The 22,794-nt window shown below is 36.5% G+C and overlaps 2 long non-coding RNA genes across 2 annotated transcripts in view; one reads left to right on the top strand and one right to left on the bottom strand.

Annotated features, from left to right (window-relative positions):
* LOC140520482 (uncharacterized) overlaps positions 1 to 22,794 on the bottom strand; it is an 84,509-nt gene that overhangs the window by 37,388 nt on the left and 24,327 nt on the right. The gene's annotated exons all lie outside the window — the stretch shown is intronic.
* LOC140527771 (uncharacterized) lies at positions 11,351 to 14,542 on the top strand. Its single transcript, XR_011974918.1, has 2 exons — positions 11,351 to 11,737; positions 12,491 to 14,542. It is a non-coding gene; the product is annotated as an uncharacterized lncRNA (long non-coding RNA).

Genomic DNA, 22,794 nt, shown 5'->3' with positions numbered 1-22,794 from the left:
GAATGTCACTTTGACAGCTGAATGGACAGTGAATTGGAGTAGGGAGAGACATGACACAGAGAAACCAACCAGAAGGCTATTATAATGGTCCACTTATGAGGAAATGAGAGCCTCTACTGGAATATAGTTGTATTAGAGGGGAGAAGGAGGTGCACAAGAAAGCAACTGTGAAGGCAGAATCAACTGTATATGATAAGAGATTTTATGTGGGGTGAATAAGAATGAGGAGTCAAGGATGACCCCTAGCTTGTGAGACTGGAGGACTGAGAGTTTGATGGTGACAATTACAGGGATGTTTGGAAAAATGAAGAATTTTAGAGGAAAAATAAAAAATGAGTTCCATTTTGGGCATGTTGAGTTTAAGATGTCTATAGGACATGGATCTCAAAACTTCTACTAGACTTTTCGAGGTGGGAGACTGAAGTCAGGAGAGAGGTTAAGGCTAGATAATTTGATGTGAGAGTTATCTGCATAGACGTAATAATAATGAAACCATGTGAGCCTATGAGATTGCCAAGTGAAATATCATAGAAGGAGAATACAAGAGGCCTCAAACAGAACTTGGGGTACCCCCCCACTGTCAGTGAGTATGACCTAGATGAGACTGACAGGAAGTGGATAGATAGGAGAACTGGGAGAGAATAGTGTCACAAAACCCGAGAGAAAATATTGAGAAAAGGGTGATTGGGTGGGGGGAAAAGAAGAGATGGGGAGAAAATTTGGAACTCAAAATCTTGTGGAAATGAATGATGAAAACTAAAACTAAATTATTAATTTTTTGAAAAGCCTGATAAGGTGGCAAAAGATAAAGGGTTTAGTATAAAACTACAGAAGCCATTAAGAAAGGGAAGAGGGGAGTCTGTAACTATGTGATGTTCTTGGTGGGGATGGGGAGAACCTGAGGACTGGAGGAATTAGAGATTATAGTAAGGATAAAGAACAGGGTTCTGGGCTGCAGGACAGAAGGAAATATTAAATGATACAGATTTTGCTCAGATAAAAGAGTTTCAGAGTTCATGAACTCTGTGGAGTGGAAGATGACAAGATCACAGGTATGACCATCTCTATATAGACAAGACAACTGCATAAAACAGTGAACTATCTAAGAATTGTAGAGATATTTTTGAGGGACCAGGTGGAGTGGGAATATATGGAGCTAAATTGGAAAGAATTGGCTGTCCAGGAGGACTGGTGAAACAAGAGAAAGAGAAATTAGGACTGAGTTGTGGTAGAGAGGGAAAGGTCAAGGAGAGTCACAGCTTTGAAGGGATTTCAAAGCAGAAAGTTCTCATTGCTGCCACCCCCTATGCCCACCACCTTAAGAACTGAAAGGACTTCTAAGGAAACGTCTCTACTCTTTCTCTAACATCTACTCTTTCTCTAACATCTACTCTTTCTCTAACTTTCATTCCTTGCTAAAGCAACATCAACAATGCACCAGCATTTATATCGTACTATGTACCAAGCACTGTGTGAAACACTCTACAATTATTATTCATTTTATCCTTACAACCATCCTGAAAAGCAGGCGCTCTTATTATCTCCATTATACGGTTGAGGACACTGAGGCAGTTAGTGCTTAAATGATTTGTCCAAGGTCACACAGGTCATAAAGTCTCTGAGGCTGGATTTAAACTCAGGTCTTCCTGATTCCAGGCCCAGTTCTCTAGCCACTGTCTATCCTACCCATCTGCTATTAATGGATACTGCAAAATACTCTACCTAAACATTTCTAGCAACCTTCATTTTCCTCAACCACAAAGAGGCCAAGAGTTACCCACACATAAATACAAATGTAAATTATGGCGGAGAGCCAGTCCTCTGCCTAAACATGAAGAATTTTCCTAACTGGGGGCTCGGAGTGATTGTGATTGTACTTCTAATTTTTTGTTTAATATAAGCTCCCTAAAGCAGCAGAGGAAGAAACCATCTGGACCTGAAGGGATAATACATTTCTCTTAAGATTAAAATGAGCTAATTATTATAACCAGATGCTGCATTAGTTTGAGCCATTTCCCATGTCCCTGGATTATAAGAAGTCTCACCTTTACTGTGCAGCAGCAGCATTCACATTGAGAAGGACAAAACTTCAAAAAATAGTGACTTTGCAAAGTTGATGAAGCTCATGGGACTTTAGATCATGAGGAATTTTGAGTGTAGTTCTCCCCTTAAAGGCAACAATTTTGTTGGCAAAGCTTAAGTTTAGGTCTCCTGTGAAGAGGTTTTGTTTTGTTTTGTTTTTGTACTTTATAATGCCTGGAATACTTTAAAAAAAAAATTCCATTGTATGAGCAGGTAAGACGACTTAGTGGTTGATAACTAAAATAAAGGATAAAAGTCATTTTCAAGATGTCATTCTTGAGTTATGATATGTTTGCCAGGTAAAGACAGGAGAAAATTCTTCCAAATCCAGATTCAGGAGTAAGAAAAAAGTTTCTTAATTTCCCCTGGCAATTGTCACCTTGTGATCTAGAAAAGGGTGGCCTGGTTCTCTTAGTCTGCCATTTACCAAGGTTGAAAGTTCTTGTCTTGTACATATGAATAACAGACAAAAGGTGTTATCTGAAAGAAAAACACTCTCCTTACTTTCCTTGACATCAGTGGACATTAAGTGTGATTTAAATGTGAAGGGGAAAATCCAACCATTGTTCAAGAGGCAAGTCTTATCAGGTCTCAATAATTATACTTTAATCAGAGGATCTTGGAATTTTAGAATGGGAAGCAACTAGAGATAACTAATGGTAGACTCTTATTTTACTGACAAGCCAACTAATTCTCAAGTTTCTTGTGTGGTGGGGTAGTAAAATTGTGCAATGTGAGTTGTATGAGCCAGTGTTAATGTGTTCCTATTACTCTTCCCTCACAGATTTAAAGGCAACAGAAATAGAATTGGCTGTGTAGTGACTGGGGAACATGACTTTTGTGGAAATGTACAGACAGTCTAATCAGTTCAGCTTGGCATCAGGGGGAACACTGGGGATCCTACGGGAATAAAGCAGTCTATGCCCTCAAAAAGCTTACTTCATTAGGGAGGAGGAATTTGGCCCAGGAAACAACTAGAAAACTTAAAATATGGTAATAATGACAATTTTCTAGTCACCAAGTACTTTTATATTTCATTTGATCCTCATGAAAACATGGTGTTAGTGTTATTACTTTTATTGATGAGAAGTGGGGCCTCAAAGGTGAATGGATTTGTATAGTGTTACTTCTAACATAAATGAATCACTGTTAAATCTAAAGGCCTTAGGCACCATACAATCTCCTTCTTCACTAAGGGACCCATGTACACTAGGCCCTGGCATTCAGTCTGCCTGGTTTCTGTCCTGGAGAGGTCTGGTCTTTAATGAGAAGGAAATTAGAGTTCCTTTTCTTTACCTTGTTAAACTTTTATCCCAGCACTCCAGAGACAAATCATTCAAGAATCAGGTTTTCTTGGCTCATGTTGAGGTCTCTTCAAAGAAAAAAGTAGAAAGATATTCAAAGTATAACATGAATCATATACATGGCTGGTATTTATTTTCTGTACAAGAAAAGAAAAGACTCCAGCATACAAGAACAGAACCTAAAATAGGATTCAGTATCTTGTAGACAATGTTATAATCTGTCCAGTGAGGCTGACGGTTAAATCTCATCAGAATATAAAGCAGTCTGTGGGCCCACTGAATAGGAGTGGTGTTCCTATTTCATTTCAGCTCTGTACTGAAACAACTTCTGGTGAGTCATCCTTCTGCTAGCGGCTATCTTCACAGATTAAGAACCTCCTCATGTATCCAGTCAGCTGAATTTAATGGACTTCTGGTCCTCCCAAACTTACAAAGTCACCGCCAAAATGAAATATATCTGTTGCAAGGTAGATGCTGTCTCCTACTTAGGAAAGGATGCGCAAAGTGAAAAGGTAGTTAGGGGCTGAGGCATAAACTCATTTGCCTGAGTTCCTCAACTCTAGCTGCCATATGAGAGTGGTTTAGTGTGGTTATCATGATTCTAAAGAGGGGAAAGACCAGCCCATACTATTACCGCTTAAAGATGGAAGTCTGCTTTCATTATGCCACCTATAGGGTCAATGAAAGTAAGTTATCAGGAAACTTTTTCTCCTTTTATGTGAGACAGCACCCAGGACCCCTTGCAGCTGTCACAGGATAAGGGAAGACCAAGAGACTACACAGGGCTTCCTGTACAATACCAAAATATGTACTTTCAGCACTGGGAAACCACATGGCTAGAATGATGGGGTGGGGGTGGGGGTTAGTGAAGGAGGCAAAGAGGAGAAAGAGTTGAAGGAAAGAGACATATTGAACATGAATCAAAAAATAGTGTCTTCCATTCCATTACCTGCCGAGAAGAACAGGAACAAAGATGTTGCCTGCCACTCTATTAGGAAGGCAGACAGAGATAAAATCAAGAAAGTTCGGAAGCCCTGATTATCTCAAGTATTTTTTTCCAGGTCATGTGTTGAAATCATGTTAACAGAAGGAAGACCCATCCTCGGCAAGTAATATCAGTCAACATGCTCTTGTAAAGTACCTACTATATACTACATACTGCACCTAGGAGATGCTGGAGGTACAGCAAAAAACATGATATGATCCCTGCCCTCAAGGTCCACTTTCCTAAGTGGACCTGTTACGGCTCAAATTGAATGAGGAGGTGCAAGTTATGGTATCATGTTCCTCTTTCCCAATACCTAAAAGACGCCTTCCCCCAAACTCAGATATTCCCCCTCACCTGCTTTTCAGATACCTTCTTTGTCTTATGCTTTTGGATTTGTTGACATTGTCCTATTAGAGTCTCCCATTGAAATACTTTGGAAGACTTTTTCTCACTTAATAGCTGTGACCTCGGACAAGTTACTTAACACAGTGCCTGGCACATAGTTGATGCTTAATTAATGCTTCTTCCTTTCCTTTTCCTTCCTTTTTCTTTCCTTCACTTCCTTTCCCTTCTCTTCTCTTTCTTTCCCTTCCCATGCATAGAATATATTGGTAGTGAGGCACACGTATGGAGTAGCTAAGGTAATTTCACCACTCCAGAATTATAGGTCTCCACTGTGTTTTCCTCCTTGTAAAGTCTGCATGAAACCCTACTCTAGTCACAAAATTTTTCCTAGGCATGTTGCTTAGCTAGGAGGAACCAACCAATCAGAGGAAGAAATCATGGGGCAGAATATCCCACATGAGAGGGATCAAAGTGAGATTCCAGGGTGAGGAATTTTCTATGGCTTGATAGAAAAACTCCAGGGAGTCAAAAGTAGAGGTATTGCTGCAATTCTCTGGTCTGTAGCCAGCTCTTTCTGAAGCTTTCCAAAACAACTGTTATTAACGCATTGATACCTCATCATCTGTCATGATAAATTTCCCCCTCATTTTCCCCTATCCTGTCCCCCATTAAAAATTTACTGTCTCCAGCAAATGAACTGGGCTGCTTTTGGCACTGTCCATTTCTCAAATTCTGGATAACTGTTGAATGACTTCAGTGACTAAAGCAGTTTCTCCTGGAGCTTCTTCCCTAGTGCATTGTACTAAAGTTTTCAAAAAAGTCCATGTGAAACCACTCTTAAAATCCAGTAATTAACATTCTTCCCTGAGGACCCAGCCCTACCAATTACAGTAGTTCTGAAGATTGCAATCACTCCCAAATATATGGTTGTACAATGTAACCATCATGCATCATTGCACAAAATGCTCATAGGAGGTCTTGACTTGGTGGTTGCAATGGCCTGACTCAACCCAGAGCTAATAAAGAAAAGATAAAAGAAAATCAGTTTTCTTCTTTCATAGAAGTTGGAACCCTATGTAGATATCTACTGGGATGGGAGATCTAAGTTTGACTGTACAGGTAAAAATTCTTCTGGGTTCCACCACACATAGAGCTCACCAAATTTTTCCACTACCAATATACTCTAGGTATCGGAGTAGAAAAGAAGGCAAGGCAAGAGAAAGGCACTAAGCACTTTGGGCTGATGAAGCAGGATTTGCAGTCACACAGGAAAACTTTACCCTGTAGACTTTCAAGGCATATGAATCTCACAGTAAGACAAAAAGTCTATGTCTGTTTTTAATGTAAATAACAATAACAACAACCATTTTCAACGAGGAACCAGTATTGAAGTGAAGCAAACTCCATATTTCTCATATTAGAGTCAATAACAGTGAAGATTCAGTAATATGAGTATCTATATTTAAACATCCAGCAAACCAACAAATTCAATAATCTGCAAAATCATCCCAATCAAACTAATTTGTGAGGGAACATACTCTAGAAAAACAAACTGTACAATTACAGTTTAAGTAAATTCTCTCTAATTAGAATGTATGAACCTTCATGGCCAGGGCCATATTTTATTCCTGAAATAATGATTCTTGTACCATTTAACTTTCAGGTTTTCTAGGAGGAAACCTTCAGCCCTGCATACAGTAAATGTGAGTTGTTATTATTAGATGATCATAATACACGTTGGTGTTATACTCTGTGCCCAACAGTAAGCACAGTGCTTTAGGATCACAGAAACATAGACGTAGAGGTGGAAGGTATCTCAAGAACCCACCTGTTTTAGAGATATTGTAACTATGACCCAAGGAGGTGGGGCAGTTTGTCTAAGGCCACGTATGTAGTGAGTTTCGGAAAAAGTACAAAATGGAACAATAAATATTTGGTGAATGCATAATATAATTAACCACTGAAAGCTCAAAGACTCCAACTCTAGTTGCAATTCAGTTCCCCTTAGTAGCAAAATAAACAAAGCCTGCCTTCTGCTCTGTGCACCCCACTTCTTCCTCACCTGAAATCTTATCCATTAAGACACTTATTTTTCAACAGTTTCTTTTAAAAAGATAATTGTTTTATTTTTAAATTATGGAATAAAACAACATTTCCATAAAAAATAACATGCAGCATGTTAACAATTGAAAAATTTTTGCATGTAAGAAGTGCTGGAAAATATAAAAGTCATGAATGATTTTAAAAGTAGGAAGGTCTGTCATGTAGCAAGACTGAAAGATAAGAGACAGCAACTTGTATGTTCCACATAATGTCAATTGATATAGAAGAAAGCCCCAGAATGTTGGAGGATCTCCTGTATAGGACTGATATGAAGATGCAAATAATAGGTGCAAAGCTGAGTTCCACATGGGTTATGATCTTCACCATCTATGAGATCACAGATTCATTAAAGTACATATAGCATTCATTCATGTATTTAGAACTTATCACTGGTTCGTACTTACTAGCACAACATTCTATGCACAACTATGACTCTACCTCTAAAACTATTTGAAGCAACTTACCAAAATCAAAAGGTTGATAAGATAGAATAATAAAGAATAAAAACGAAAAAGGGATGATCTGAAAAGAGAAGAGTGAGTGAATAGATATTAGTGGATACCTGTCATATACTGGTTATGATGGTTTTGCACCAATTTTTAAAATTTATTTGTTCATTTTTAGTTTTCAACATTCATTTATATAAGCTTCTGAGTTTTCAGTTCTCCTCTGCCTTCCCTTCCTTATTCCCTCTCCAAGACATTGTGTAATTTGATATAGGCTCTACATATATGTTCATATTAAACATATTTTCACATTAGTCATGTTGTAAAGAAGTATTAGAACCAATGGGAAGAACCACGAGAAAGAAGAAACAAAACAAAATAACAAACTAAAAAGAGAGCAAATATTATACTTTGATCTTCTTTCTTTAGTTCTTTCTCTAGAGATCGATAGTATTTTCCATCATGAGCCTTTTGGAGTTGTCTTAGAACCTTGCATTGCTGGGAAGAGCAATGGATTCTATGAAATCTATGAAAGTTGGCCATCACACAATGTGGTGGTTACTGTGTACAATGTTGTCCTGGTTCTGCTTACCGCACTCAGCATCAATTCATATAAATCTGTTCAGGTTTTTCCGAAGTCTTCCTGCTCATCATTTCTTATAGCACAATAATATTCCATTACATTCACATACCATAACTTGTTCAGCTATTCCCCAATTGATGGGGAATCCTTTCAATTTCCAGTTCTTGGCCACCACAAAAAGAGCTGCTATAAATATTTTTGTACATATGAGTCCTTTTGTGATTTTTAGGATCTCTTTGGGATACAGACCTAGAAGTGGTATTGTTGGGTCAAAGGGTATGCACAAGTTTATAGCCCTTTGGGCATAATTCCAAATTGCACTCTGGAATGGTTGGTTCAGTTCACAACTCTACCAACAATGCATTAGTGTTCCAATTTTCCCCATCTTCTCTAACATTTATCATTTTCCTGTTTTATTCTGTTAGTCAATCTGATAGGTGTGATGGGGTACCTCAAGAGTTGTTTTAATTTGCATTTCTCTAATCAATACTGATTTAGAGGATTTTTTCATATGACTATAGATAGCTTTAATTTCTTCCTCTGAAAACCACCTGCTAATATCTTTTGACCAGTTATCAATGGAAGAACTTGATACCAATTCCCTTTTTAATCATCAGCAATTAAAAAAAAGGACATAAGTTGGCTTTCACAGATTTTCCTTGAATGACATAGTTTTACACTTTGCAAACCTTGAAGTGCTATGTAAATATTGTTATTATTCATAGTCATTGTTTAGCTAAAGAAAGCATTCATGTTTGTGTATAAAGACAGACTTTTCCTGGAAGCAAATTCAAAGAATTTATTGTATTGCATCAGAAAATGTTGTCAAGTACGACACACATATTTGTTACAAGGAATTTTTGTTTTCCAATGTGGTGAGGAAGTGGGACTGAGGGAAAATAGAATTCTGTTAATAAAAAAAACTTTAGAAGCTGTGAAGAAGACACAGAAATCCTATCCAAAGAAAGCTTCTTATGTTGACTGTCCCTTAACTGTTATCACATTAGTCAACAACCCAGTGAAGGCATTCTTTGGAAGTGAGATAATGTTAACAAGATACTAAACTTTCTGGTGACCTGTATTTGTTTTGGGTATCGCTTAAATATTTAGAAGTTCAAATAGTTCCTGTTACTACCACGGCTTTCTAAGCAGTTAATAGATTACCTTGGAATCTGGAAGACCTGAATTCAAATCTAGCCTCGGGCACTTACTAGGTATGTGATCTTGAGGAAGTCACTTTAACCTGCCTGTCTCAATTTCCTCAACTGTAAAATAGCAGATAATAAAAGCACTAAATATAGGAATATATAATATAAAAATGCTGAATATAGGAAATAACAAAAAGGCAAGATGAACTGAGAGGTAGAGAATACAAAATGCACCACATAATGAGCTTGGAAAGACAACTCCTTGTCTTAAAGATAAGAAAGCTCAGGTCCAGAGAGAACCTCAGCATATGGTCACACAGTACATTCATGGAAGACCTAGAACTGAAACCTATAATTTGCAATTTCTAGGATCTTTGTTCTCCCTCTTTCTTTCCATTGTCCTCATGTAGGAAAACAGGAAGACTGTAGTTCATGAAAGAAAACATCTCCTTAAATAAGAAATTTAAATTAAGAAATCTCCTTAAACAAGTTAATTACAAGAAATTACTTAACAGCTTTCTTCTGTTGAGAATGACTGTAAATCTTGTATCAAATTCCCTTCCGCATATCTACTTTATGCCCTTTGATTTGATGAAACAAAGTTTTAATACCCCGTGTGTCTTATAGACCTCCTACTTGCTCTGAATTTTTGGGAAATGGATCTACCTTAATTGTCACTTAACATTTACTTAGTATGATATAGTAAGAAGATGACTGGATCTAGAATGAGAACATTTGGATTTTGTCCAAGCTAACTATATGACCTTGAGCAGGTCATTCAGAATTTTTTTCCTCATTCATAAAATATGGATAACAATACTTGCACTATATCAGAGGGTTGTTACGAAGATATTATTATGAATGTGAAAGTTCCTTATTAATATTATTAATAGTAAAGGATAGAAATGAACGCAAACTGACATATATTGTTATCTTTGTGGGTGTGCTTATGTCTTTTCTTTCCAACAAGATTTGTGAATGCTTTGAAGGAATATGTGCATAGAAAGATAACTAACAAAATATAATACTTCTCAAAAAAAATTTGCTGATTGATTGATTTGCTCAATAAACTTGTTAAAACTTGCTTTTTGGGGGATTTCTTATAATGTACTGGATTCAGGATTTACAAAAATGAAAATACTATTGGCTAAAACTGGGAAAATTGAAAAGTCTAATAGAAACTAGGTATAGACCTATCTTACACTGTATACCAGGATAAGTTCAAAATGGAATACATTATTTAGACATAGAAGATTATATTATGAGCAAATTAGGTTACTTCATGGATTTTTTTTTAATTTGAGTTTTCTTGTTCAAAATGATTAATATGTAAATATTTTACATGATCGCAAATGTATAACCTATATATGATTGCTTACCATTGGTGGGGGGAAAGAAGGGAAGGAGAGAGGGATAGAAATTGGAACTGAAAACTTTAAAAAATGTTTTAAAAGTATTATAATATGTAATTGGGGAAAATGAAATATATATTTAAAATAAATAAATTAGTAAGCATGGAAAAAATTACCTGCCAGGTCTATGGATAATGGAAGAATTTATAACTAAACAAGACAGAGAGGATCATGGGAGGTGAAGTGGATGATTTTGATAACATTAAAATAAAAAATAAATTGCACAAACAAAAGCAATACTATAAAACTTTTAAAAGGAAAGCAGAAAACTGTGAAAAATGTTTACATCAAGTTTCTTTGATAAATGCCTTATTTCTCTAATATATAGAGAACTGAACTGATTCCATAGAGAAAAGATCATTTCTCAATGATAGTCAAAGGATATGAACAACCAGTTTTCAGAATAAGAAATCAAAACTATCAACAGTCATATTAAAATGCTCTAAATTAGTAATAATTAGAGAAATGCAAATTAAAACTACTTTGAGGTACTACCTCACATCTATCAGATTGACTGACATGGCAGAAAAGGAAAATGCCAAATACTGGAGCTGATATGAAAACATACGTACTATTGGTAGAGTAGTGAACTAGTACAACCATTCTGGAGAACAATTCTGAACTATGGCCAAAGGGCTATAAAACTGTGCATACCCTTTAACCTGATAATACTCCTATTAAGTCTGTACCCTAAAAGAGATGAGAGGAAAAGGATTCATATGTACAAAAATACTTATTGTTTTTCATTTTTTTCAGTCACATCTGATTCTTTGCGACCTATTTTTGGGGGTTTCTTGGAAAAGATACTGGAGTGGTTTGCCATTTCTTTCTCCAGTTCATTTTTACAGATGAGGGAACTGAGGTAAACAGGGTTAAGTGATTTGCCCAGGATCATGCAGTTATAGTAAGTGTCTGAGGCCAGATCTGAACTCAGGGAGATGAGTCTTCCTGATTACAGGACTGGTGTTTTATTCACTGTGCCACACAGCAATTCCTTTTGTGGCAGCAAAGAATTGGAAACTCAAAGGATATCCATCAGTTGGGGATTGCCTGAATAAGTTGTGGCATGTGATTATGATGGAATTGTGATGTAAGAATGATAGAGGATGATTTCAAAAAAACCTAAGAAGGCATATATGATTGTAGGCAAAGTGAAGTGAGCAGAGCTAGAACGTTGCATATAGTAATAACAGCGTTGTAACAACAGTTAGATGTGAAAGACTTAGCAACTTTGATCAATATGGTGAACCATGAGAGTTCCAATGGATTCACGATGAAATATGGTATCCATCTCCAGAGGTAGACCTGATGAGCTCTAGATTGAAGGTCCAAGCATGATTTATCTCATTTTCTTTTCCTTGCTTTTTTTCTTTTGCAATATAAGTATGGAAATATGTTTTACAAGACTTCATACGTGTAATGAAAATTGTGTTTCTTGTCCTTTTCGATGGGTAGGGGAGAAGTTGGAGGGAAGGAGAGGATTTGGAACCAAAAATAAATATAATATAAATGGCACTTTAAGATCATAAGGTTTTGCTAATTGGAAATTCTGAGACATGAACAGAAAGTTCTGAGACCCCGAACTAGGTAACTCAAATCAAATTGCCACATTATATAAAGAAGAATGACAAATACATTTGGTAACCCAGGATGACTACTTTGGATCCTCTTCAATTACTAAGCATTTATTAAGCATTTACTAACAGCCAGGTTCTCTGATAGATGCTGGAGATGCAAAGCAAAAATGAAATACTTGCCCTCAAAGAGGTTGTATTCTCTTGCACCCTTACAATCAACAAATATTTGTTTTATGTACGGTTGGAGCCTAAGCCTAAGGTGAATTATACATCTAGAGAGTAGTAAAGAAGGTACACTTATAGCTAGGACACTGAGAGTAATTCTGTGCCTAATTTTTAAGGGTACATTTTAATTGACCTCAGATTCATTTTGTCCAGCTTCTACTTTGTATCATCCAAACCATATGGCTTTCTATCCCATAATTAAAAATTCCAAAGAAATGTTATACTGTTCAGTCTTGTAGAAAATTAATATGAGATTTTTCCTTTTTCACATGTCCAGGAAGAGTGACGTGTTGGTCTCCCATGACAGAGGAGTGAGCTATATATTGGAGAATCTTCTTTACAAGAGAACTAACCAAAGCCCCAGCATACAGCGTTTGTTGACGTCAATGGTCTGAAACATTTTCTGAACGGATCGTCTGGCCAAATCTATGACAGTTGAAGTTTCAAGGCCATGTGGTTTGCGGCCAGTTGCAAAACTGAAGGATATCCATAAATGTCTAGAAGCATACAATTCTTAACTTTTCAAATCTGCCCACAAAACAGGTAGAGAGATGAATTTCAAAACCAACAGAAACTGTTCTTTCTCCTTGCAGTGATGGCATTCATCATCTTTGTTTTCCTAGCATTATGATTTTCCATGAGTTATCACCACTTTTATGACACACACTGGGGTGTGTACAGGAGAAGATTAAACTGCTGGGAATACTTTTGGGGGTTCCTAAATTGTGGGTGATGTCAAGATGAAGTAAAGATACTTCTTTGTAAGAGTATGATGAATATCTTAGCTACAAGTCTTTCATGGGGCTGGCTCATAAGACTGAGAGATCCCTTCAATAGTGCCTATTAAAACAAACCTTCAGCATGGTCCCAAAGTGTCACTTTCCCTTGTCACTTCATTTAATTTCATAGGACTTCTTAAAATAGAAATGATTCACATTCAATTAGTATCAAGCTGACCCACCATTTAATATAATCCTCAATATAAACCCAGAAGGAAGTACCAGTAAAATAAAACAAAGTTGAATAAATATTCTTTATTTCAATATAGAATAAATGCCTTAGCACCTCTGAACATTCAGTGTTTCCCAAGGGTCTACATAGTAGAGAGCAGTAGGGGAAAGCACCAACATAAGCTATTTTATTTGACATGAACAAACAAATAAGCTAGTGATGAGTTTGAATAAAGCGGTTAACAAATTCCAAGTTGACATCTGTCTTCCTGAGTTTCTCATGATTACAGTATGTACGTAGTTTTGACAATCTGGTACTGGTTGGAAATTTTGGATTCCATTGTTAATGAGCATTTTACTGTGCATATGAGACTTCTGTGTGAGGTATGGTATATAGAGAGAAAAAAACAAAGCCCCAGTAAAACTATAGGCTGCTCAGGAGGCTATGAAATAGTCATTTGAAATTCATCACCAGTAGAGCCCTCTCCCACCATGTTGACATAAGTTCTCACTACCAGGCAGAAAATTTGGTTCTGAGGGTACAATGAAAATAGATTGTGGTTCATGACATGTAATGAAAATAAATAAAGCATGGCAGAGAATCCCCCCAAAAAGCGTTCCTTGTAAGGACCTGCAACAGCTTTATTATTGCAGGGTCTCACTTGAAAGCATTTTTGTCATTTCTTGAGGAAAAATTTAAATAGTTGCAGATACTTTTGGAATAGTAATTACCTAGGAATGGTAAAGTTCAGGAAATAGAGTTGGGCATGTTGGGGAACCACTTCCCCCATGAAGCTGGGCAGCCGAGTCAGCAGAATCTCCCCTAGAAAGAAGTCACTCTGACAAATCTGCTTCTTAAATTAGTGGGGGGGATTTTTTTCTAATGGAGGTCATGCTCAGACTGGGTTCCTCTTAGCATTCTAGTCTTAGTGTGCTGTTTAAGTCGTGGCAAAATTCCCTTTAAACACAATGCACTCAGTGACTGGGATGATGTTCAAGACCTGACACATAATCAGTCGTAAGACCAGGTGTCTGGCCAGCAGAGTGGAAAGGCAAACACCAAAAATGCATATCATTAGCTCAAGTATGAGAATTATATTAAATTGTACATCTATAAAACAAAACTTCTGCCCCAAAAGTTTATGTTTAGCAGACAATACCTGGATGGAAAAAAACAAAACAAAACACAGCAAAAACTTTCTGTTGTCTAAATACTTTGTCAAACATTGTTCCCAAAGTAGAATTAGAAAATATTTTCATGTATAGAAATATTTTTGAAGATTGTTATTTTTTTTCAGTTACTCTTTTCTTCATGTCACCTGTCGAACTGAATTAAATAGAATCTGAGTTGAAGGGGCAATAAAAAAAAACCAAACCTGTTTATTTGGTGACTGTCTTTACTTAATAGGGGATGGTTTGTAAGCTCCATCAGCTAAATCACCCTGGACTTTTTAAATGGTTTCTGAGACCTTCCAGCATCTGGTCACACCCATAACCCTCTATCATATACTTCTTAGTTCCTTTTTATTTATTTTTTAAAAATAATATGTCCATTTCTTTTTTTCTATCACTTTCACTTCCCCATGAAAATCTGACCTCAGTTCTTCCCCTGCTACTTAAAGTCTCACATGTATTTGATAAGTATATTCAAGCAATACATTGTATATATGTATATATATATGTATATTTACCATGACTGACAAGCATTCCACATTCTACCACTATAGTCTACCATATCTCTGCCAAGTGATAGGAGATATGTTTTATCCTCTGTCTTCTGAACTCACTATTGGTTACTGTATGGAGGAGAGTCCTGAAGTCTTTCAAATGCTGTTTTTCTTTACTTTGTTATAGTCATGTGTAAACTGTTGTGGTTGTACTGACACATTTTCTCCATCTATTCATAAAAATTTCAAGATTTTCTAAATTCCTATGGTACAATAATATTCTATTACATTCATATGCCATGATATGATCAGTTACTTCCTTGTTGAGGAGTATCTATCTTCTAGTTCTTTGCTATCATAGAAGTTGCTGTTACAAATATTTTTTTTCACTTATGGGACCCTTCCCTGTCTTTGACTTCATTGCAGGTATTATCACAATGCTTCCTTTCATTATCTTTTTCCTTGTTCTAGAATTTTCTCCCTCTTTATCCAAACCCCACTTTTTCAAAACTAGTTGTAATCTAGCATCATCTATGCACTTTTTCTAACTTATTCTAATTCTCATTGGGCTCCCATTTCTCTGAATTTAGCCTTTATTATCTATATCATACAATTTAGTTCTTTATTGCATATTATCTGTCATTGCTTCCACTTTCATGTATTAGCCTTATCTCTCCAAGAAGACTAAATTAGTAAGGCAAGTATATGTGATACTATTATAAGATCATAGTGTCCAGAGGAAGGATGATGATGACTTATTATATTCTGGCCTGATGGAACTAAATCTTATGTATTACATTACCACATCTTAGGAAAGACATAGACAAGCTAGATATGTTACAAATAAGGACAAAAAGTGGAGGAGGGTGTTTGGAGAACATAATATATAAAGATTTATTAAAGGAAGAGGGAATATTTAGCCCAGAGAAGAAAGGACTTAGGGGAAACATGATAACTGTCTTCAAGTATTTGAAGGGCTTTCATATGAAAGAGGATTTTTTTTTCTGCTAGATCCCTGAGGACCACAATTCTAAAGTGGGTCAAAATCCACCACAAATAGAAAGTATTTGTCTGTTATATTTGATGCAGTATATGTATTTGATTTTCATGGCGTCATAGCATTTCAACTGATTCTAAATTTGTTATGGATAAACAGCATTTCCCTTCTCCGTCCTCAATTCCCTCCCCTTCTCTATGTTTTCTGAGTAGGATAACCTCTTTTTTTTACTAATATCTTTTGTCTCTATATCATCTACACTTCTCAATATAACCCTCTTTGGAGTATATACCTACCAAAGGACTATCTGAATCAGTGGGTATGGATATTTAGTTTTTTCCTCAGTATAAATCCAAATTACTTTTCCAGAATCACTGGGACCAAATTCAGTTTCATGCAGAGTATCTTAGTGTGATTCTTTTCCTTTTCCTCCCTGCTCCATTCCTAGTTTCTGGATTCCAAAACCATGCCTCTGCCACTGTTTGCTGTGGCATTTTCTTTAGTGTCTGAGGCCTTCTTGTTCTGGAACATTCAACCAACCTGTTGATCTCTTCAACTTGAATGGCTGTTTGTAAGATCCTCCCCCTTTTCCCACTCCTGGGAGCTCTGGGACCTACTTCCCCTTTCTAGTCTTGTTCCTGCCTTCCATTCCCCTATGTTGAGTACATTCCTTTTCTCCACCCCAGATTTTCAGGTTCATTTTATGTGTAGTCTTTTCTCATTAGAATGTAAGCCCAAGGTCAGGGATTGTCTTTTTTATTTTTAGCTTTTCTTTATATATCTAACACTTGACACAAATTTAGGGTTATAGTTCTCATCCTCATCCCAGTATGTGTGCAATATTGTCCCTTATCAGAGGTATTTTATACAAATATTTTCTCAGTTTACTGCTTCCCTTTCTATTCTAAGTGCATTTTTTTCATACAAAAGCTTTTTCAACTTCAGGTAGTCAAAATTATTTAGGTTGTCTTATGGGATCAATTCTATCCCTTGCTTGAAATCCACTTATTAAAGGTTTACTATATGCCAGAAGCTATGCTAAGTGATGGGTTACAATGCCTGGCAAATAGTGCTTAATAAATGTTTGCTCCCTTCCCTCCTTATTTCTCTGCCCAAAAGCCCTCCAACATTGATCATTCCCATATTTTGTCATATTTGCCAATTTGCTGATTGTGAGATGAAACCTCAGAGTTATTTGGATTTGCATTTCTCTTGTTGGACAATATTCCATATGGTTGTAATTGCTTGCAGTTCTTTTTTTAGAGAATTGTTTGTTCATATCTTTTGGCCATTTATCCATTAGGGAATAAGATTTAATCTTATATATTTGTCTTGATTCCTTCCATATCTTAGATAGGCAAGGCAGTATAGTAGATAGCAACCTGGGAAAACTAGGAAGATTTGATTTATGCTATCATCTCTGACATGACACTGGACACTTTACTTCTCAATGACCTGGGTAGCTCTTTAAGACTACATCTTGGTGGAGGGACTGCTGATTTGCACTGATAGAGATTCCTCACTCAACTGTCTCTTGGACCAATAAAATTACAAATCCAGTCCCCATCACATATATCTGCATTATTAGACCCTTATCAGGGGCATTTATAAAAATATTCTCCAATTTATTATTACTCTTTTTATCCTAATTGCATTATCCCCCCATAAAAAAGTTTTTCAACTTTAGGTAATCAAAATTATCTAGTTCGTCTTATGACATCACTACTATCCTTTGTAGAAATTCACTCATTAGATGTTTACTATGTGAGAGGAACTATGCTAAGTGCTAGGATATAATGAAAAAGTAAAAACCTCTATTCTCCACCTAACCAGAGCTATTAATGGCACCTTATCTGGTGACAACTTCAGCCCCTTTAGGTTGTTTAAGCTGAGACCAAACTTTTGTTGTCTACACATGTAATGGGAATTGGAGAACGGAGGCCATTCTCTGGATACATCAATATTGTATTTTCCCTTCCTCTCCCCTCCTACTCCCTCTACCTCCCAACTGTGTTCCCCTGGACTATCCAGATTAACTGAGGCAACAATGTTTTCTTTCCTTTTTTGCTTGAATAACCTGGATAATGGCCTCAGTTCTGAACTTCATTTTGTGTGTGTTGACATAGCCATTGTACTCTGAAAAATCCTACATGATCAGCTGAACCAATTAAGGGAATAACTCTCAAGCCTGGTTGCCAGAAATGTTGGAGAGGTTTAGAATGAGCATTTGGGGCTGGTGAGGGGTGGGGAGAGGAGTTTCACATTAACAATTGAATTTATAACAATATCTGTCTAGAAGATAGCTGCTGGGCTTTTCTGATGGAGCACTGCAAGCTTTGGGGGAACTGAACACCTGGAGAATTAGCTTGTTCATATTAATTTAGCTAAGTTTTCAGTACTGTAGGGGAATTAGCAGAGTGCTAAAGGTTTTTTAAAGAATTCAAATGAAAAGCCATCTGGACCATGGGCTTTGTTCAATCTCAATTTAAGGATGGCTCCAGAGATTTCCTGTTCACTAATTAATTCCTCTAGATGAGCATGTGTGGCTGACTCAATTTATTTTTGAAGGATGGAAAAAAAAAAGCCCCCATCAATTAGTCCTTTGTTATGTTGAGACTGAGATGAAAATAGTGTTGTTTTTTTTTTCAAAAGGGGGAAGAAGAAGAGAACTGAGAGATGCCTGTATATTTAGTGATCAGGTGTCCTTTGTCGTTAGGCATGGCTTTGATGTAAGTACCCTTCTTTGGGGCTTTGGGATAATTGGTGAGAAAATGCCTGGCCTTGTTTGAATCTGAGCAATATTTAGCCTGGAGCAGAAAGGCAGAGAAAGCAGCCCTTCAGAAAGGATTGAATTAGACTGATATTTTAAATAACAGAATACTCTCATTTCTAACTTTGAGTTCATTACTGTGTGTAATTAATATATGCTTAAGGACTCTAATCACTACTTTCAAGGAATCATTTTCTTGACTTTTCTTTCTGTCTTTCTGGTAGATGATATGACTAGGGAATCCCTTTTAGTAGGAGAGGCTTGTGGTTTGGAGATTTGATGGGGTATACTCTGGCAGAGGCAGGTGAAATTCTGCTTAGAGACACTAATCTTTCTCTTAGCTGTGATGATATGGTTCTGCCTTGCAATGACCCAAAGAATCTTCATTCAGGAAAAATGAAACAAACCAGAAAGCTTGAAATAATCAATTTTGATTTTGTTGGTAGTGAGATGTGGTGCTGTCACTTATGGTCATACTGAAAAGGACACTGGATGCTGAGTCAGGAAGATCTAAGTTCAAATCCTGCTCTGACAGTTACTAGTTTTTGACCCTGGGTAGGTCACTTAACTTCTCTCTATGGTTCAGTCTCTTTATTTGTATAAATGAGGGAGTTGGACTGGATGGCCTTTAATGTTCCTTCAAACTCTAAATCTGTGATCCTGGAATGCATTAAGCCTTTAAGAAAAGAAAAATAATTAATAGAATTAGAAAGTAAAACAAATTATGTAATAAAAGAATATTTGGGGGGGCATAATGGTTGTTTGACATTTATCTTCAATAATTTTGGGATGAAAATAATAAAATTTAGAGACTTTTAATGTTTCTGGTCACCACTTAAAAGTCCAATTATTCATAAATTTCCTGTATACTTAATAGATTATGATTCTTACTATCTTAAAGTATGCAGCAAACGTATTTGTGGACTATCTTTTGTAGGCGTATTTTAATCATGTGAGGAAATGGGTTTAGGTAGCATGGTATATGGAAAACACCCCAGATTTGAATTCAGAGGATCTGAATTTGAACAAGTGATCTACTTTACACTTTCCTATAATGTAATGTTGAGATAGCCACATACTTTTTGGGGTTTGGTCTTCCTCAACTGTAAAAGATTAGATTGGACCAAATGACTTTTAAGGTTCCTTCCATTTCTAAGCCAAGGACTGTAATATTTTATTTGTTATTAAAATCATCATTGTCTCTGTAGTGCAATCCGCTTTCATGTACTCAGCCAATTTGAGATAATTCTGATAAAGACAGCCCTGGGATGTTTACCAAGCTTATTCTTCAGAAATGGTGGAACAAACAAAAGAGATAACAGGTAGATAATTTAGAATAGGACCACCATAACTGCCTATAGGAACATTATTCATTTGGATCCAGAAATTTTGTATTTTTATGGGCCCTGTTAAATGCTGGAAAAACAGTAGACTATAAGTTTCTTGAAGGCAGGGGTCACTTTATTTTTGCTTTTGTGTGCCAAGTACCTTGCACAATGCTTTACATAGATGCTGATTAGATCCATGTTGAAGATCTAGAAGAAACCCCCTTGTGTTTTGGATAGATCTATGGAAGATTCATGGGAGCATGAGGATAAGTGTATCAGAGAATGAAAAGTAGTTATCTATACATTGCATTAGGTATCACTGGTGTGAGGATCCTCAAAAAGAAATAAATCTAGAATCTAGTGTTGCTTGATGTACTGAACTGAAGAACCACTGAACAACAGACCCAACGATTCTTTTTTTAAATAAGTTTTTACTGATGCCTTTTTTTACTTAAATATAATTTCCTCTAGCATACTTCCCAGAAAACCATCCAATTTAATAGACAATATTTTAAATACAAAAAGAAGAAAAGGATCAGCATAACTGGTAAATATATTGAAAAAGTCTAAAATATGTGATATATACCACACTCACGGATGGGCTGCTAGATGGCATAGAGATACAGTGCCTGTCCTGACCACAGGAAGATTTGTCTTCCTGAGTTCAAATCTGACTTCAGACACTCACTAGCTAGCTGTGTGATCCTGGGTAAGTCACTTAACCCCGTTTGCCTCAGTTCCCTCTTCTGTTAAATGAGCAGGAGAAGGAAATGGCAAAACACTCCAGGATCTTTGCCAAGAAAAGCCCAACTGGGATCATAAAGAATTAGACAACTGAAAAAATGACTGACTAACAGTAATCATACTTGGGGACATCCTACTTTTGCAAGGGGGTAGAATGAGGGTATCTTCTCATATTTCTGCTTTCAAGGCATACTCTCAGCACCAATAATTCCTTCCTTACTGTTTCCATCCAAGCCAAAACAACTAGACCACTTGCTTGTCCTGCCAAGTTCCTGACATCTATGTTGGCCATCTGTGGTCCTCTGAGATCTAATCTATAAGTCAAGCTGTCAGTCCCTCATGCATTTTGAAAGGCTCAAGACTATAATGACTTCTGATACCCATGAACCTTGTCTAAGCAACATATTTAGTTTCTCACTATTTGCTCTCCTGTTCTCTGATGTTTTCATCTGTGTATCTCTTACTCTTCAAGTAGAATGTTACCTCAACTCACATTTATAGAATTATTTAAGGTTTATAAGAATCTTTACCTTGTCTTTAATGGTAGGGATTATCAATTAATTTCATGTCAGTTCAAGTCAATATTCATTTTCTTTGTTTAATATTCATTTTCATTTGCTTAATATTACTATTCATTTTCTTAGTTTAATTTTTTTAATTCAGTTTTTTTGCATTTTAACCTCCCACCCCACCTAGGAAAACAAAGAAAAATGAAATCCATCATAAACATATATGGTCAAGCAAGACATATTCCTGAATTACCCACCACCACCAAAAAAGCCTCAGTTTATCTCTGAGTTCATCACTTCTCACTCTGGAGGTGGGTAAGACATTTCATTAAAACTCCTTTGGGATCATGAAATACATTTTTTAAAAAATGTGGCTATGATATGCTACTACACAAAATTCTGGGGACCAAAATACAAGGGCAAAACAATTCATTATCCCTAAGGAGACCACTTTATCTTGGGGGTAGGCCTAAAGGAGGATAGTATATATGCTGGCAAATAAACAGGAGGTTTATCTAGAGAAATATAAAATCACTTTGGGATGGGAGGAGTCCTGATAGCTGGGCCAATCAGGAAAAACCTCACCAAGGAGGTGGTTATTAAACTGAACCCTGAATAGAGCTAAGGATTCCAAAAGGCCAACAAAATGAGGAGCGTGGTCTCAGGTAATGGTGATAATCTGGGCAAAAGCAAGTAGAGAAGTTTGGTTGGAGCATAAAGTGTGTGAGGAAGGATAATGTTAAATAATTCTGGAAAGGTAGGCTGGAGTCAGATTGTGGTGGTCTTTAAATACCAAAGACAGGAGTATCAATTTTATTGTAGAAGTGGTATGATTTTTTTTTTAACATCATTTCATGGCCTCAAAACACACACACACATACACATATACAGTACACACATACAACACACATACACATATACAGTAAACACACATACATAATACACACACACATATACAATACACACACATATACAAGACACAAATACACACATACACATTTTCTTAGGCAGTGCCTGGCCAAAAAAAATGCTTGATAAATACTTTTGATTAATATGATTATTATAAATCATTACAAATGTCATTGAAAGCAAATCCCCTGAGAAATTCCACTGAGAAATATTTGGTGAATCTTGCCTCCATTTCAATTCATACTTGAAAGTACTTTCATAGGAATACGATGTTATTCTGTAATTCAGTCTTTTCACGAATTGAGGCTGGCTCCAACTAGTTCAAATTAGGTTTTACATTATAATGAGTTTCTAATTCTTGTAGTATGATTAATACAATATGGTTCTGCATTTTTCAAAAGCCTCCAAAGCCCCTGGTTGGTTTTTCTGTCAGACTAATGGGGATATGTTAGGAAGGAGAGATTATTACATTCCTGGCTAGCCTAGATAAACCTTTACAGTTTTCCTCCCACCCCACCCCCTGAGAATCTGGTAGAGAAAAAAGAAAACTATTTCTATCTTCTCCCTTCCTGTTTGCTGAATTGGAGAGAGGCAGAAAATCTTCAGGAGCTAAGGGGTCAAAGACTATCTAAGAAAATCCTTTTGTCATGTCACTTCCCTATTAGAAAGCATTTAGTGGCTCGCCATTGATTACAGAATAAAGTTCA

The sequence above is a fragment of the Notamacropus eugenii genome, chromosome 1, assembly GCF_028372415.1.
Source record: "Notamacropus eugenii isolate mMacEug1 chromosome 1, mMacEug1.pri_v2, whole genome shotgun sequence".
NCBI lineage: Eukaryota > Metazoa > Chordata > Mammalia > Diprotodontia > Macropodidae > Notamacropus > Notamacropus eugenii.
This window is presented reverse-complemented; position numbering and strand designations above follow the sequence as displayed.